This window comes from Pituophis catenifer, unplaced genomic scaffold, assembly GCF_029215685.1.
Source record: "Pituophis catenifer annectens isolate HBS135680 unplaced genomic scaffold, rPitCat1.0.hap2 SCAF_6, whole genome shotgun sequence".
NCBI lineage: Eukaryota > Metazoa > Chordata > Lepidosauria > Squamata > Colubridae > Pituophis > Pituophis catenifer.
Genome location: NW_027256886.1, coordinates 80,941,159 through 80,953,429, shown reverse-complemented (window position 1 = coordinate 80,953,429; position 12,271 = coordinate 80,941,159). Strand labels below are relative to the sequence as shown.

At 41.2% G+C, this 12,271-nt stretch overlaps 1 protein-coding gene across 1 annotated transcript in view; it reads right to left on the bottom strand.

The window, feature by feature from the left end:
- Positions 1-1,498, bottom strand: part of JMJD1C (jumonji domain containing 1C) — a 111,328-nt gene extending 109,830 nt beyond the window's left edge. Inside the window, exon 1 of the mRNA XM_070946033.1 lies at positions 1,418-1,498. The gene's annotated coding sequence lies outside the window, so the exon portion shown is untranslated. The remainder of the gene's footprint in view (positions 1-1,417) is intronic.
- Between the last annotated feature and the right edge of the window lie 10,773 nt (positions 1,499-12,271).

The following is a 12,271-nucleotide window of genomic DNA, read 5'->3' as shown; positions in this document are numbered from 1 at the left end:
GTAACAACCTACCACTGAGGCACATACACCCTTTATTATTTTTTAAAAAAATCATACTTCCAGCTATGAATCAAATATCCAAGTCTAATAATAAGTTCATTTTATTTAGATGTGCTAATATAAAAAATAAGCAGTAAGACACTAAAAAAACCCATGAAATAATAATAATAATCTGTATAGAAAATATGCAAATTGTACAACTGTGGTACTAAGTGCTAGAATGTAACAAAATTCTTAAGGCTAGTAAAAAATGAAGGTGAAAATGTGGCTATATTCAAATTTCAGGTGCATATTTCAGAGAGAGAGAGAGAGAGAGAGAGAGAGAGAGAGAGAGAGAGAGAGAGAGAGAATTGCTTTTCTACCCTTCCCCCACACAAATATATATTCTCTCTCTCTCTCCATGCACATTCCTACACCCATTAGGAAAACACTAGCGACAGGACACAGTACTTAAAACTAGCAATGACTTCTCGAGTGAAAATTGCATACACAACCCCCACAATTTTTTTTTAAAGCGCTCGTATCTGGTGTTTTAAAAGAAGTATTAACAACGCACCCGGATTTATCAGTCGACAGTGCGCCTGCTGCACAAGGATTAAAGGAACCGGAGTCAAATATAATCCTTCCAATAAGAAAATGAATCAAAACACTTCTCTCTCAAAACCACATAGGAGCTGCTGCACGTACAACTGTATTGAATTAACATTCAGAAAGACGAGCGGCGGCAGCGGCAACGTGTCTCTCGAAACCTTTCTCTCTTCTCTTCCCCCCCCCAATATTCCTTATAAAAAACGCTTCTATTAAAAAGCCACTTTTACATTTTTATCCTCCTTGAGATCCACACCTCGACCCTGAATTGCACACATATGCATAGGGGAGCTACGCGATCAAAAAAAGACAAAACAAAAACAACAACCCGTATAAAACACGGGCAATGTAGTGCGTTCTCTTCCACCCGGATTAAATCAAACGGTGGGGAGGAAGAGAAGCTAAAGGAGATTTTTCTCCCCACCGCAACCCGCTTCTTCTCCCTAGACCGGGGCCTAGAAAAGGGGAAATCAGAGCGGATGTGTCATGTTTAAGCTCTCCCTTGTCGCCCTTTTATCCGCCCTCCTCCTCCTCCTTCCAGGAGCCAAAGGGGGGAGTGTCTTGTTACTACCTCCACTTCGGTTCTTGCCTCCCCAAAGACACGCGCGCCCCGGGCAGGCCGGCCCCGGAGATCGGTGTGTGGGGGTTCTGTTTGTTTCTCTCCCCCCCCCCCGTTTCTTCTCCGGCCCTTCCGAGGCTCCCTCAAGGAAGGTGAAACGGCCCCGACTCTTTCCCAGAGCGAGCCATGGGGGAAACCCTGACGGGGGAGAGAGACCCCCCCTTCGGGACGGAGGACACCCCCCCCCCTCTTCACAGCTCCACGGCTTACCGATAACTCGGGGCTGCGCGAGTCCCGGTGAGAGACGGTGCGGATGACGCCGGCTCTCCAACGCCCGTTCTCCCGAGGCTCCTCTCCCCCGGCGCCGACGCACAAGAACCGCTTCCCCACCAGCTCCGGCCGCGACTCCACGATGACCGCCATGACGGCGACCGCCGCCGCCTCAGCAAGGCAGGCAGGCCGCCCACCCCCACCCACCCCCCACCGCCTAAGCCAAACCGCCCAGGCGCGTCGCTCGCTCTTACGGGTCGCCCATGTCTGGAGCAGCCCAAGCGGGAGGCGGGAAGGGCGACCAGTGGCTGAGGGAGCGAGCAAGCGCGCGCCCGACCGACCCCCCCCCGCGCGCGCGCGTCCCAGGCAGCCGCTTCAGCCTCCGCCGCCGCGACCAGGCTGACAAACACACGGAAGGGAGGGGACAGCGGAGAAGGCGGGTGGTGGTGGTGGTGGTGATGAGGTGGGGGAGCCGCGCTCGGAGAAGCCGCGGTGCGGCCCCGACCACTCCGCCCACATCAACCCACTGCCATGGAGACCGGCACAACGCGCCGCCCGTCTCCCTCCGCCAGACAACAAACGCGCTGAGGGGGCTGAGCTGAGGGAAAAGAGGGGGGGGGGAGAGAGAGGAGGGCGCGCGCCCGGTTCTTTCCTACCCTCCCTCTTCCGTGGGAGGGGGGGTCAACGTGGGGCGGGGGCGGAGGGAAGCGGCCTCTGCAGCTATAGGCGCTCCGGCTACCCTCGACAGTGGAGGCTTGTCCCGTCCTTCGAGGGGAGGGGTGTGTGTGTTTGTGTGTGAGGGAAAGCGATCATGGCGGGGATCCCGCCTCAGAGAAGCTGAGGCAAATAAGGGGTTCCAAAAATAAGGCGTTCCAAAAATAAGGGGCTCTTCATTCCTGAGGGGGAGAGAAGGGGGGGGGGGTCGGCTCTGCCCTGGCTGTTTGAACAAGGCCCGCGGGAATGCAGCGTTTCCACCGGCTCCCCCCGACCTTCCCCATTCCTCGCGCGCCTTGAGCCCCTCCGGCGCCACTGGAAGCGAGCAGCTGGAAGACGGACGGACGGGCGGGTTGGAGGGGGGGGGGGGAAGAGAGAAATTATGGCAGGAAAAAGCCCTCGAGCAACTAACTAATCTGCGATTCTTAGCCCGGAGTTAGGGGAGAGACGGGTGGGGGGAGAAGGAGACCCGTGGCCCACAGTTGTGGTTTGCCTCGTGTCGACAATAGGGCAAGGGGGTCGATGGGGAGAAGTGGGAGCATTTTTTTGGGCTGAGGGGCTCTTTTCCTTGTTCTGCGCCTCTTGCCTTGAGACCCTCTCGGCATAACATACATTGCACAAGTTGCTCCTTCTGCTGGGATAACTAAGAAGTGGGACTTGTTATTATTATTATTACAGGGTCGATCTGGATTGCTTTTAATATTTTTCTTCCGTGCTTTTTCCTCTCATCTCTGCAGGATGACTCACGGTGGCTGAGATCACTCTCTCTCTCTCTCTCTCTCTCTCTCTTTTCTCCCCCCCCCTTTCTCTTGCTGAATGAAACACCCACCGCAGGGAAAATTCTACCTATCCAGAGTAATGTTTTCACACTTGGAAATGAGCCTTGCCATGGTTACTGCACCCTGGTGATGCTGCTGTGGCTGCTGCAGTTGGAAAGACTGCATCAGCCCGGGGAAAGCAAAACAAAACAAAAAATAATCAAGCTGGCTAAACATGGTTGCTCTGGAAAGAACGGAAGGCAAAACACTTCAAACCTGCCCTGACAGGTTGTGTTATTTTGGGTTCCAGATAATCTGGGAGACCCAAGTCTTCCTTGGCTAAATCCCACCAGTGACTTTTGAGTGCCATAAAAATAACATGCAGCCAAAGGAATTTTTAATTAGGATAAAGTATGACCTCTATTACACTGGACACCTCTATAAATCCAGTTCAGTCCAAAAAAAAAAAAAAGAAAAAAAAAGAAGCAGCATTATACTGCTGTTCCTAAGCAGACTCTGTGGGAGACTCTAGAGAATGCTAGACTGACTGGTTCCATGCAATCAAACATGTGCAATGTTTTGTCCTTTGTGTGTCAGCACAACATTCTAGAAAGCTCCAATTCAGCACCAATATTGAACAAAAGACTGAGTATAAAGGCTGGAGCTGGGGTTGCCAAATGTCACCCAGAGATCCCTTTTGCAGCTAAGGATTAAAGAGGAAACACAGTAGGTCCAGTTCTCGCCAGTTTGCTTTCCTATAATGAATGAGAGTCTAGGTATGCTGCACAACAGGTAAGAGAATTGGTCAGACAAAAGACAGGAAAACAAAGCCATAACTCCTGGGCTTACTGCTAGTCACGGGAACAGAAAAAAAGTCTGAGCAATTTGGCTAAACCTGTGAACCCATGTGTAAAAGGACTTCTCAACCACGTATTAAGGAACTACATGAAACACATTGTGGCTTGGATGTTCAACTAAACTTCTAACTGGCATGTGATCTGACTGATCTGAAACCCAGAACACTTTGGATCATCCAGGTTTCGTTGGCGACAAAATCTCTAGGAAACTTAAACAAGGTGAGTAGGGCAAGCCTTCCTTGCCCCTCCCTGCACCATCTGTATGCCAGTCCACACTGTGCCATCCTTGTATTTCCCTTAAGCTGCTCTGCTTGAATTCATGAGCAGCATATATCTGACCAGCCCACCCATTCCTTTCAGATCTTCACAGTGCCTTCCTTCCCCTTTGCTGCTGCACTAGAATTCAAATAGAGCACATTTTTCTACCTAGATTTTCAAGTGACTTAGTTTCTATTGGTTTTTTTTAAAAATCTCTTTATGTCTGCCACTCTGAGCACACTCTCAGGTATATGCCTAGACCAAACATGTATGTGCCAGCTCTGAGCACTAGCAAAGCAAGCACGATTTGGTTTACCTCAAACAGGCAAACAGAACATTTTGCACATCACTAGTGCACAGGACCCAGAGAGATCTTTTGACTTTTTCTTACAGAAAAAAAAAAATCAAAACGCTTCAATTATCCCAAGGAATATCTCTTAAGATTTCAAGCAGAAATTCAATAAGCAGACAACTGAATCCCAGGCAACAATCATGCTAGCAAATAGAATAAGCTACATTTTACAAAGGTCAGAATAGATCAATTTCAGGATTAGGATAAATTCCATAATGCAGATGTAGTCATAAGATACACGGATAGTACATTACGAATAACATCCCTCCCCACCCAAAATGCAGAAAGAATATTAAAATGATAGCCAAAGGTTCAAATTAGTGTTCAACCATGGACTTCATTAGGTGATCTTGGGCAAATCAATAAATGTTTCTGGCATACTACAGTACAGGGAAAAGATAATAATGACCTGCTTCAGATTATTATAAAGCTGAAAGAGCTCTTGCAGTTTGGAAATTGTGTTCGTAAAATATCCCTAGATTCTATTTGGGAGGAAAACTATTAATCTGAACAACAAAAAATACCAACACTAGTGTCTTATTAAATTGATATACAGATACTGTATGTTTATTAACTGCTTTTAAAAGTATGATGTTGCATACTATAAAACATAGATTAATAAAAATTATTCAAGCCTCCTGCAAGTTTACATTCTAAATTTATGTGTGTAATTTAAGTATGCTATTAGAGGCTGCCTTTTTTTCTTCTGCCAATCCCTCAGTCATAACCTGTTGCATGTGGTTAGTGTACATTTCATTGTGCAGAGACTAATAGGCAGTTCTATGCTTGTCTACACAAGTAAACAAGTCCCACAGACTGTGAAATACACCCCAGGAACTTGGCATAGGACTGAAGCCTAAGTATCTGCAGAGTACCAAACTGTTCCTTGAGAAAGGAATTGATCCAACTACATTGAGGTTGTCTAATATTAAATGATCTCCAAACTAATCATGTTCTACCCTGCCTCACTCATAGGCTGTACCTCTCACCTCCCATGGATTTAGTTAAGGCAGTAGGTACAATAAGCCTGTGAGACAGGTTGGAATGAAGGAAAGTCATTGGCCCAATGAGTTTATGTTTGAGGGGGCTCTTGAGCCTGAGACTTCCTAGCCCAGCACCTTAACCACTACACTATGTTGGCTATAGAATGGGTACAAAAGATCAGGAAACACACACTAATTCCTCTTATAGATGATAGAAGAGAATGAAACTACATATCTCTGAAAAAGCAGCATAGTCCATTATAAACATTATCATAGGTTCCAGTCTGCACAAAATAGGTATACTCATGGAAAAGTGGCATGCTACTGTCATTGATTTGTTTTGTTAGATTTTTATCATACCTTTTGCCCAAGAAATCAATGTGGTATTTCCTCCTCCAGTTTTTCCCAGGATAGTTAGTAGGCAGAGTATCTAGCAGAAAGTCATGTTTCCACAGCTGAGGATAGAATCAGTCTAGGTTTTCCTGTTCTAGTCCAACACCTGAACCCAATGTTTCTCAATCTTGGCAATTTTAAGATGTGCGGACTTCAGCTCCCAAAATTCTGTGAATCACCATTCTGGAAGTTGAGATACACACATCTTAAAACGTTGAGAAACACTGCCTTAACCACTACTCCACACTTCTCTTATGACTCACAATCATCCCTCTCTGAACCTTTGCCCAATTTGCTGTCAGCCAGCAGGACTGCCACTTATCTAAAGGTTACCAAGAACAAGAATAAATTAGGATTTGCGAACATCTATGTGGCAGCTTGCTTAGCTTTAAAAAAAAAAAAAGATCCTTTATCTCAGAATATTTGTGCTTTGTGAAGCAACTTTTTTATTAGCCAATAAGGAAATCAAGGTTTATGAATATTGTTTGTTTTCTTTGTGCCAAATGGTTTTGTAATTCATCAACTACACTGATTACAGTAATTGATCAAAGCGCCATGTGGTCAATGCTGTTAATAGTTATCAACAGCATGACTCTTGAAGGCTCAAAAATAGAAACAGCCATTAAATTACCAACATCTCAATCACAGAATCTGGAAAGGATTGATACAATTATGCTGCCTTAAGGTAGTAATAGTATATCAATTTTATATTCATCACCCATTCACATATCACACAAGATTATGCCTTATTATTCCTTATCCTCTATTTGCAAATAATTCACAATTTTTACCCTCTGCAAGATTTTTAAGTTTCACTGAAGTAGATAACATTTATTTCAGCAAAAATATAGAATGGGCAAGAGATAATATTTATCATGTTGTATTATATAAAAATATAGACACATTTTAGTAGCTAAAATATTTCTTGGTGCAGTTGGTATGCTAGGTTCTGATACAAGAAAGTAGGAATGGCTTAAAATCCCATCTTTTTACCTAGGTTTTAATATACAGTAATGCAAAGGTCTTATGCTGCTGGTCTTTAATGTTTATATATTCAGCAGATAATGTGTGTTTGTATCTTTGTTCTAGGTACATATCTATGTCTATATATGTGTAAGAATATATGTGTATGAATACAATAATATAAAAACCAGTTAGATTCTTAAAATGTAAACTGCTTAGGAAAGCCAGTTTGGTCAAGTGATTAAGATGTTAGATTAGAAGTGGAGAAAACTTCCACTTCTAATCAAAGCTGGCTGGGTGACCTTTGGTCAGTCTCTGTCTCTGTCTCTGTCTCTGTCTTAACCTTAGGAAAAAGGAAGCAAGAACAAACCACTTCTGAAAAATCTTGCCAAGAAAAATGCAGGACTTGTCTAGGTAATTACCAGGAATCAAGACTGTTCAGAAGACATCCAATAAATTAAGCAAGCTGATAAAGAGCCATTTGGAAGTAGATGGCATATAAACATGCAAACTAAAACATTTTGGTTTAGTACATTGGATAGACATACATAGCCAATTATAGGTTATTTAAGACATTATATTTAAACCATAATTTAGCATGTCCTCAGTTTGAAGCTCTCAGAAGGTTATTGATTTTTGTATCAGTAAAACAACCTGTACTGATGCCAAAGCTGGTGGATGCCCTGTGGCAAGCGAGTCCCAATAATTATTTCGGTTGAGATCCAGCCTCAAGCCATGTGAACTCACCCTCTCATATTCTCTTAGCCCAGCCTGCCTTGCAGGATTGTGGGGGAACTGAGGTATGTAATGATATGTATGTTTTCTTCAGCTCCTAAATGGAAAGATATAAACCCCCCCATGTAACATATTTCAAATGGTTTCCAGAATTTGTTCACCTTGACTTACATAATGAATTATATATCATTATTATATACAATTATAATTATATATAGCTTTGGTGTTTTATAAATCATTGTTCATGGTTTAATATGGTATAATTTACAAACAGATCCAATCTGTTTATTCCAGAAAACCATGACACACGGGCTATTATGTTGTATAAGCCCAGCTAATGGCATTCCTAAGGCCACTTGCATACTTCCTGTGTATTTAATTGTATAATTTTGTCACTGAAAATCAAAATGGTTAGGATCAGGGTGCTTACACACAGGTTCATCAGCCAAAAGTCAATTCAGTTTCTCAAAATCCGCTTGACATTCCATTGACCATTTCAATGGTTGACTCGGTTTAGGTTTGCTGCTCCAGCATTGGTTTTTTCCACAACCTACCATAACCCAGTAAGGGTCTTTTCATTTAATATTGGGGGGGGGGGAGAGAGAATATACACACACATTCCACTATGGGATTCCACTGAATTCCATTATGGAATTCAACTTGGGTGAAGACTATTAGGGACTATTTAAACCATTTCCTTTTCTTTTGTCACCAAATCTGATTAATCCACAAATGACCTTGGAACTTTTCCTTCACCCCTTGGGGCTAGCTCTAATGAGGACATCTGGCAGCCTCATGCTGATGGGGGGGGGGGGGAATGAGATGGAGAAAAACAGAGAATCTAACACATTCATAAAACCTCTGTCTTTAATGCTGGAGGAGGCCCTAAGAAAGCAGGCAACCTTAACAGGCTGTTGGAGAAGGAGGAAATGTTCCTGCTTTCTACAGGCTTCCTTTACTGGGGATAATCTTTTTTTGGGGGGGAGGGAGGGTGGACTCCAATAATACCAAATGGAAGTAATATACTAGTGCAGCCATAAAGCTCAGCTGCCATGGCTACAGTCCTGAAACTGAGCCATGCTGAACTCTCCCCTTCCTTTCCAGATCATGTTTCCCTTAGAAAGAAGCAACTTGGGAAGAAGCTTTTCCATTGCAATAGGAAAGGACTTGACTCTCTCGCTGCCTTCCTATATGCAAGAACCATTAAAAAGGACACTGAATATAGAGGTTAGCGGTTAAACCACAAAAATAGCATCTCTGTGAGAAGGAATAATATTTGCTGCTTTCTTTCTTTTCTTTTTTAAAAAAAACCTCAACAGCTTAATGATTTGTGTTCATGAAAAATAACGTGTAGACAACAGGACTTGCACTCAAATGTACAGGTGGACTACCCTAGGTTAGTGAAGACTGCTATAGATAAGATTCCTCAAATGTTATAATAGCATTAACAGTTAATCTAATCTTGGGTTAATTAAAATTTGGTTTGAAACTCTGGTTCCTAGAGTCACACAATGGAGAAAATGTAAGACAAAACGAAAGATAAAAACATCTGGATTTCTTTGCTGTCTGCAGCACATTGTTCTTGATGTCCACTGAGAAAATAATTGTAAAAAAACTCATAGAAATGAAAATCTATTTAAAAGGACTAGCCTGACAACATGAAATTCAATAATTTCGGAGATTGCCTGGACAAGCCCTTGTAGTGTTGGTGGCAAAGTTTTTCAGAAGTGCTTCTGCCATTGCATCCTTACTAGGGCTAAGCGAAAGTGACTGGGCCAGGGTCACCCAACTGACTTTGTGTTTAAGTCAGAACAAGAATTGGATCTTTATCCATCCAGTTTATATGTGCATCATAGAGATATAAAATGCCTGTAATATTTCTGCCTAGTGGAAAAACAGTAGCCTTTGGGAGAACATTAAACCTACAGATCTGGATTCAGGCCTTGCACCACATTCTGCCTAAGGTACATTAATCCAAAGACAATGTTTTAAGTAAGGCAAGGCATATCTAAATTTGGTTCTGGTACAAGCAACTCTTAGGTTTTACAGCATGGTTACACAAATGTGGCCTCTGATATGTTAATGACAGAGCACTATAACTTTAAATGCTGCGCTGAAATCACAGCCTTCATGCTGCCTTCACGTTGTCTTCTTGGGGAATTTAGTTGGCTTTTCTGAGTCTGACTAAACATGACTCCTTTACACTCTTATCCTGACCTATGTAGTGGTACAACAGAGACCAATTTAATCTCATGGTGGGAGCATGTATATCTCCCAACTCAGCCAGAACCAGAGCAGGCCATCACAGAAAAGTAGAAGTAACTTTATGGTGTTAGTACTGTTTATTTGTGTTGCCTCTTACCAATCATTTCCCAGCTCTTTAATGGGCCCTGATTTTAGAGAAATGGTTCCAATGTTAAATGATAATATAATTTTTTTTAAAAAGTGGTTAAGTATTGTGCTAGGCACTGTAAAGCAGCGAGGTGAGGAGGAGCAACAAAGAGATCTGGAGCAAACCAGTCATAACCCATATTTAGTACTGATGGCTAACAGCATAATCCTAGTCATTACAGATCACCGGCAAATTTAAGATTAATTTAATTTCATACCGACTTGTAGCATTACTTGATTCCCAGCCATGCTGGAAGAGTATATTAAATGTATATACTAAATATGTATTTAATATCCTTAAAATATAAATATATTACTTAAAATATATTATTAAATTGTGTTAAACAAATCAATTAATACTACATATTCATTTAATTAAAAAAGCTCATTTAAGTGGTTTTCTATTCTATGTAATAGGCACCAGAAGTGGTGCTACAAGCTAGAGTTTTGCTACACCTGGTGGATTGCTCCGTAGAATACTAAGGGAATTGGCTGATGGTCTTTGCGGAATTTGGAAGAAATGAAGTGCCAGATGACTGGGAGGGACCAAAGATTCTTAGAAAGGGAAAGTAAGCTTCAAGAAAACAGAATAGTGCCATTGGTATCTGGGAAATGGTTTGGGCAGATGATTGACCTGTAAGCATCTTAAACACAATGTGGTAATTACTAGAATTTGGCAAGGATTAAGAACAAATTTTGCTAGGCTGAACTTAATTTTTCATTGGGTAATCCTAGAGGCATAATATAGCTTGACTTTAGAACAGCATTTACAAAGCACCCTAAAATATGCTGAGAATTAAATATGAGTTGGATGGCATGATAATTAAGTGAATATAAGCTGAGCTTCACTAATGTCTTCTCATCAAATTGGAGATTGCCATCTTGCAACAATCAGTTCTTAGTCCTTTACTCTTCAATATTTTTGTGAAAGTGGGGAATGCTTATCAAAATGGCAGATGAAACTGAATTGGATAGGATAGCGCAGATCCTAAATAATAGAAATAAAATCCTATTAAATAAAACTTACTCAATGTTCTGGCTTTCAGGTCTCGCTGGTCTTTAAGCTACCGTAATTATCTGGGCTGGGTTCATAGTAGTCAGTACTGTAGATTCTAATGTGTAAAAATAACAGAAGGAAATTAAAAAAAGGAAGTACAAAATGATTCAGTAAGGAAACAAACATTAAATGTAGAGCTATAGAATGGGGGCTATGCTACCTGGCTTCAGTATTAGTTCATTACCGGAAATATAATGTAAAAATCACAAGAAGTAGTTGTTCCAGTGCATCTTGTTCTGGTCCCATTGTACCTGGAGTACAGGGCACCACATTTTTTTTTTTTTAAAGTATTTATTTTTAGCCTCCATTTTTATTTTTAAACATAATTCAAGATGGTGAACATACCTTCCTCCTACTTTCCCCACAAAAGCCACCCTGTGATCTGGACTAGGCTCAGAGAGAGTGACTGGCGTTTCTAGGCTGATGCCTTAATGATGTCTTAGTGATGCCAATAGACCAAGAAATTGCAGAAGGAGGAAACAAACATAGAAATCAACTCTTTGAAAAGAGATTCAATGGGCCAAGCTGCTTCCAATCGGACAGGCGATCACACAAAAGGTCGTGAGGAATTTAAGCTGTAGAAAAGCAGATTGTAATGAATTGTAGAAAAAACTTTCTAATAGTAAAAGCAATTTGATGACACAATCTGTTACTAGAAGGTATTTGCCTTGGATATTTTAATTTGAATTCTTGTACTGAAGGGGTAGGGTAGATGCAGAGCCTTTCAACAAAAATAGATGGCTTTATATATTTATCAATAGTTTATGGAAAGAAGAGGTCATCTGTTCTATTTTAAGGGAAGGTAATGCGTTACTAAAATGCTTTATGTCTGTGATATAACTGTGATATAATACAATCCTACATTTCTTATTCTTTGCTGTATTCTAATTTTTCTTTAATTCTTTTCTGTGTTTTTTGTTTTTTGCTTGGTATAATTGTTTATACTTTTGATGAAGTGGTAAATCATATGTATATACACATCCACTCACCCACATATATATATACTGTATGTATGTATGGAGAGAGAGAGAGAAAGAGGGAGAGAGATTTACCCCTTCATTTGATTTACCCATTTTTCTTATTCTTTCTTGTCTGAACTTTTTACTTTTTATTCTTTATTAGTTTGCATTAGGTTTTTATTAAATTACAATTAATTATTAAAAGTAGTATTTTTCTACTTAAATTTGGAGCTATATGCGGGTCTGTGTTTTCATTTTTCTATTTCATTTTTCTTAGTCAGTTTTGCTGAACTTTCTATTGCAAAGTTCAACAATTGTGAAATATCACACACAGTATTAACAAAAATGGGATTTAATTATTATTTGTTAATCTTTGCGACTATCTTTTGTAACTATCTTTTGCTGTTGTAAGCTGCCCAGAATTGCTTAAGGGT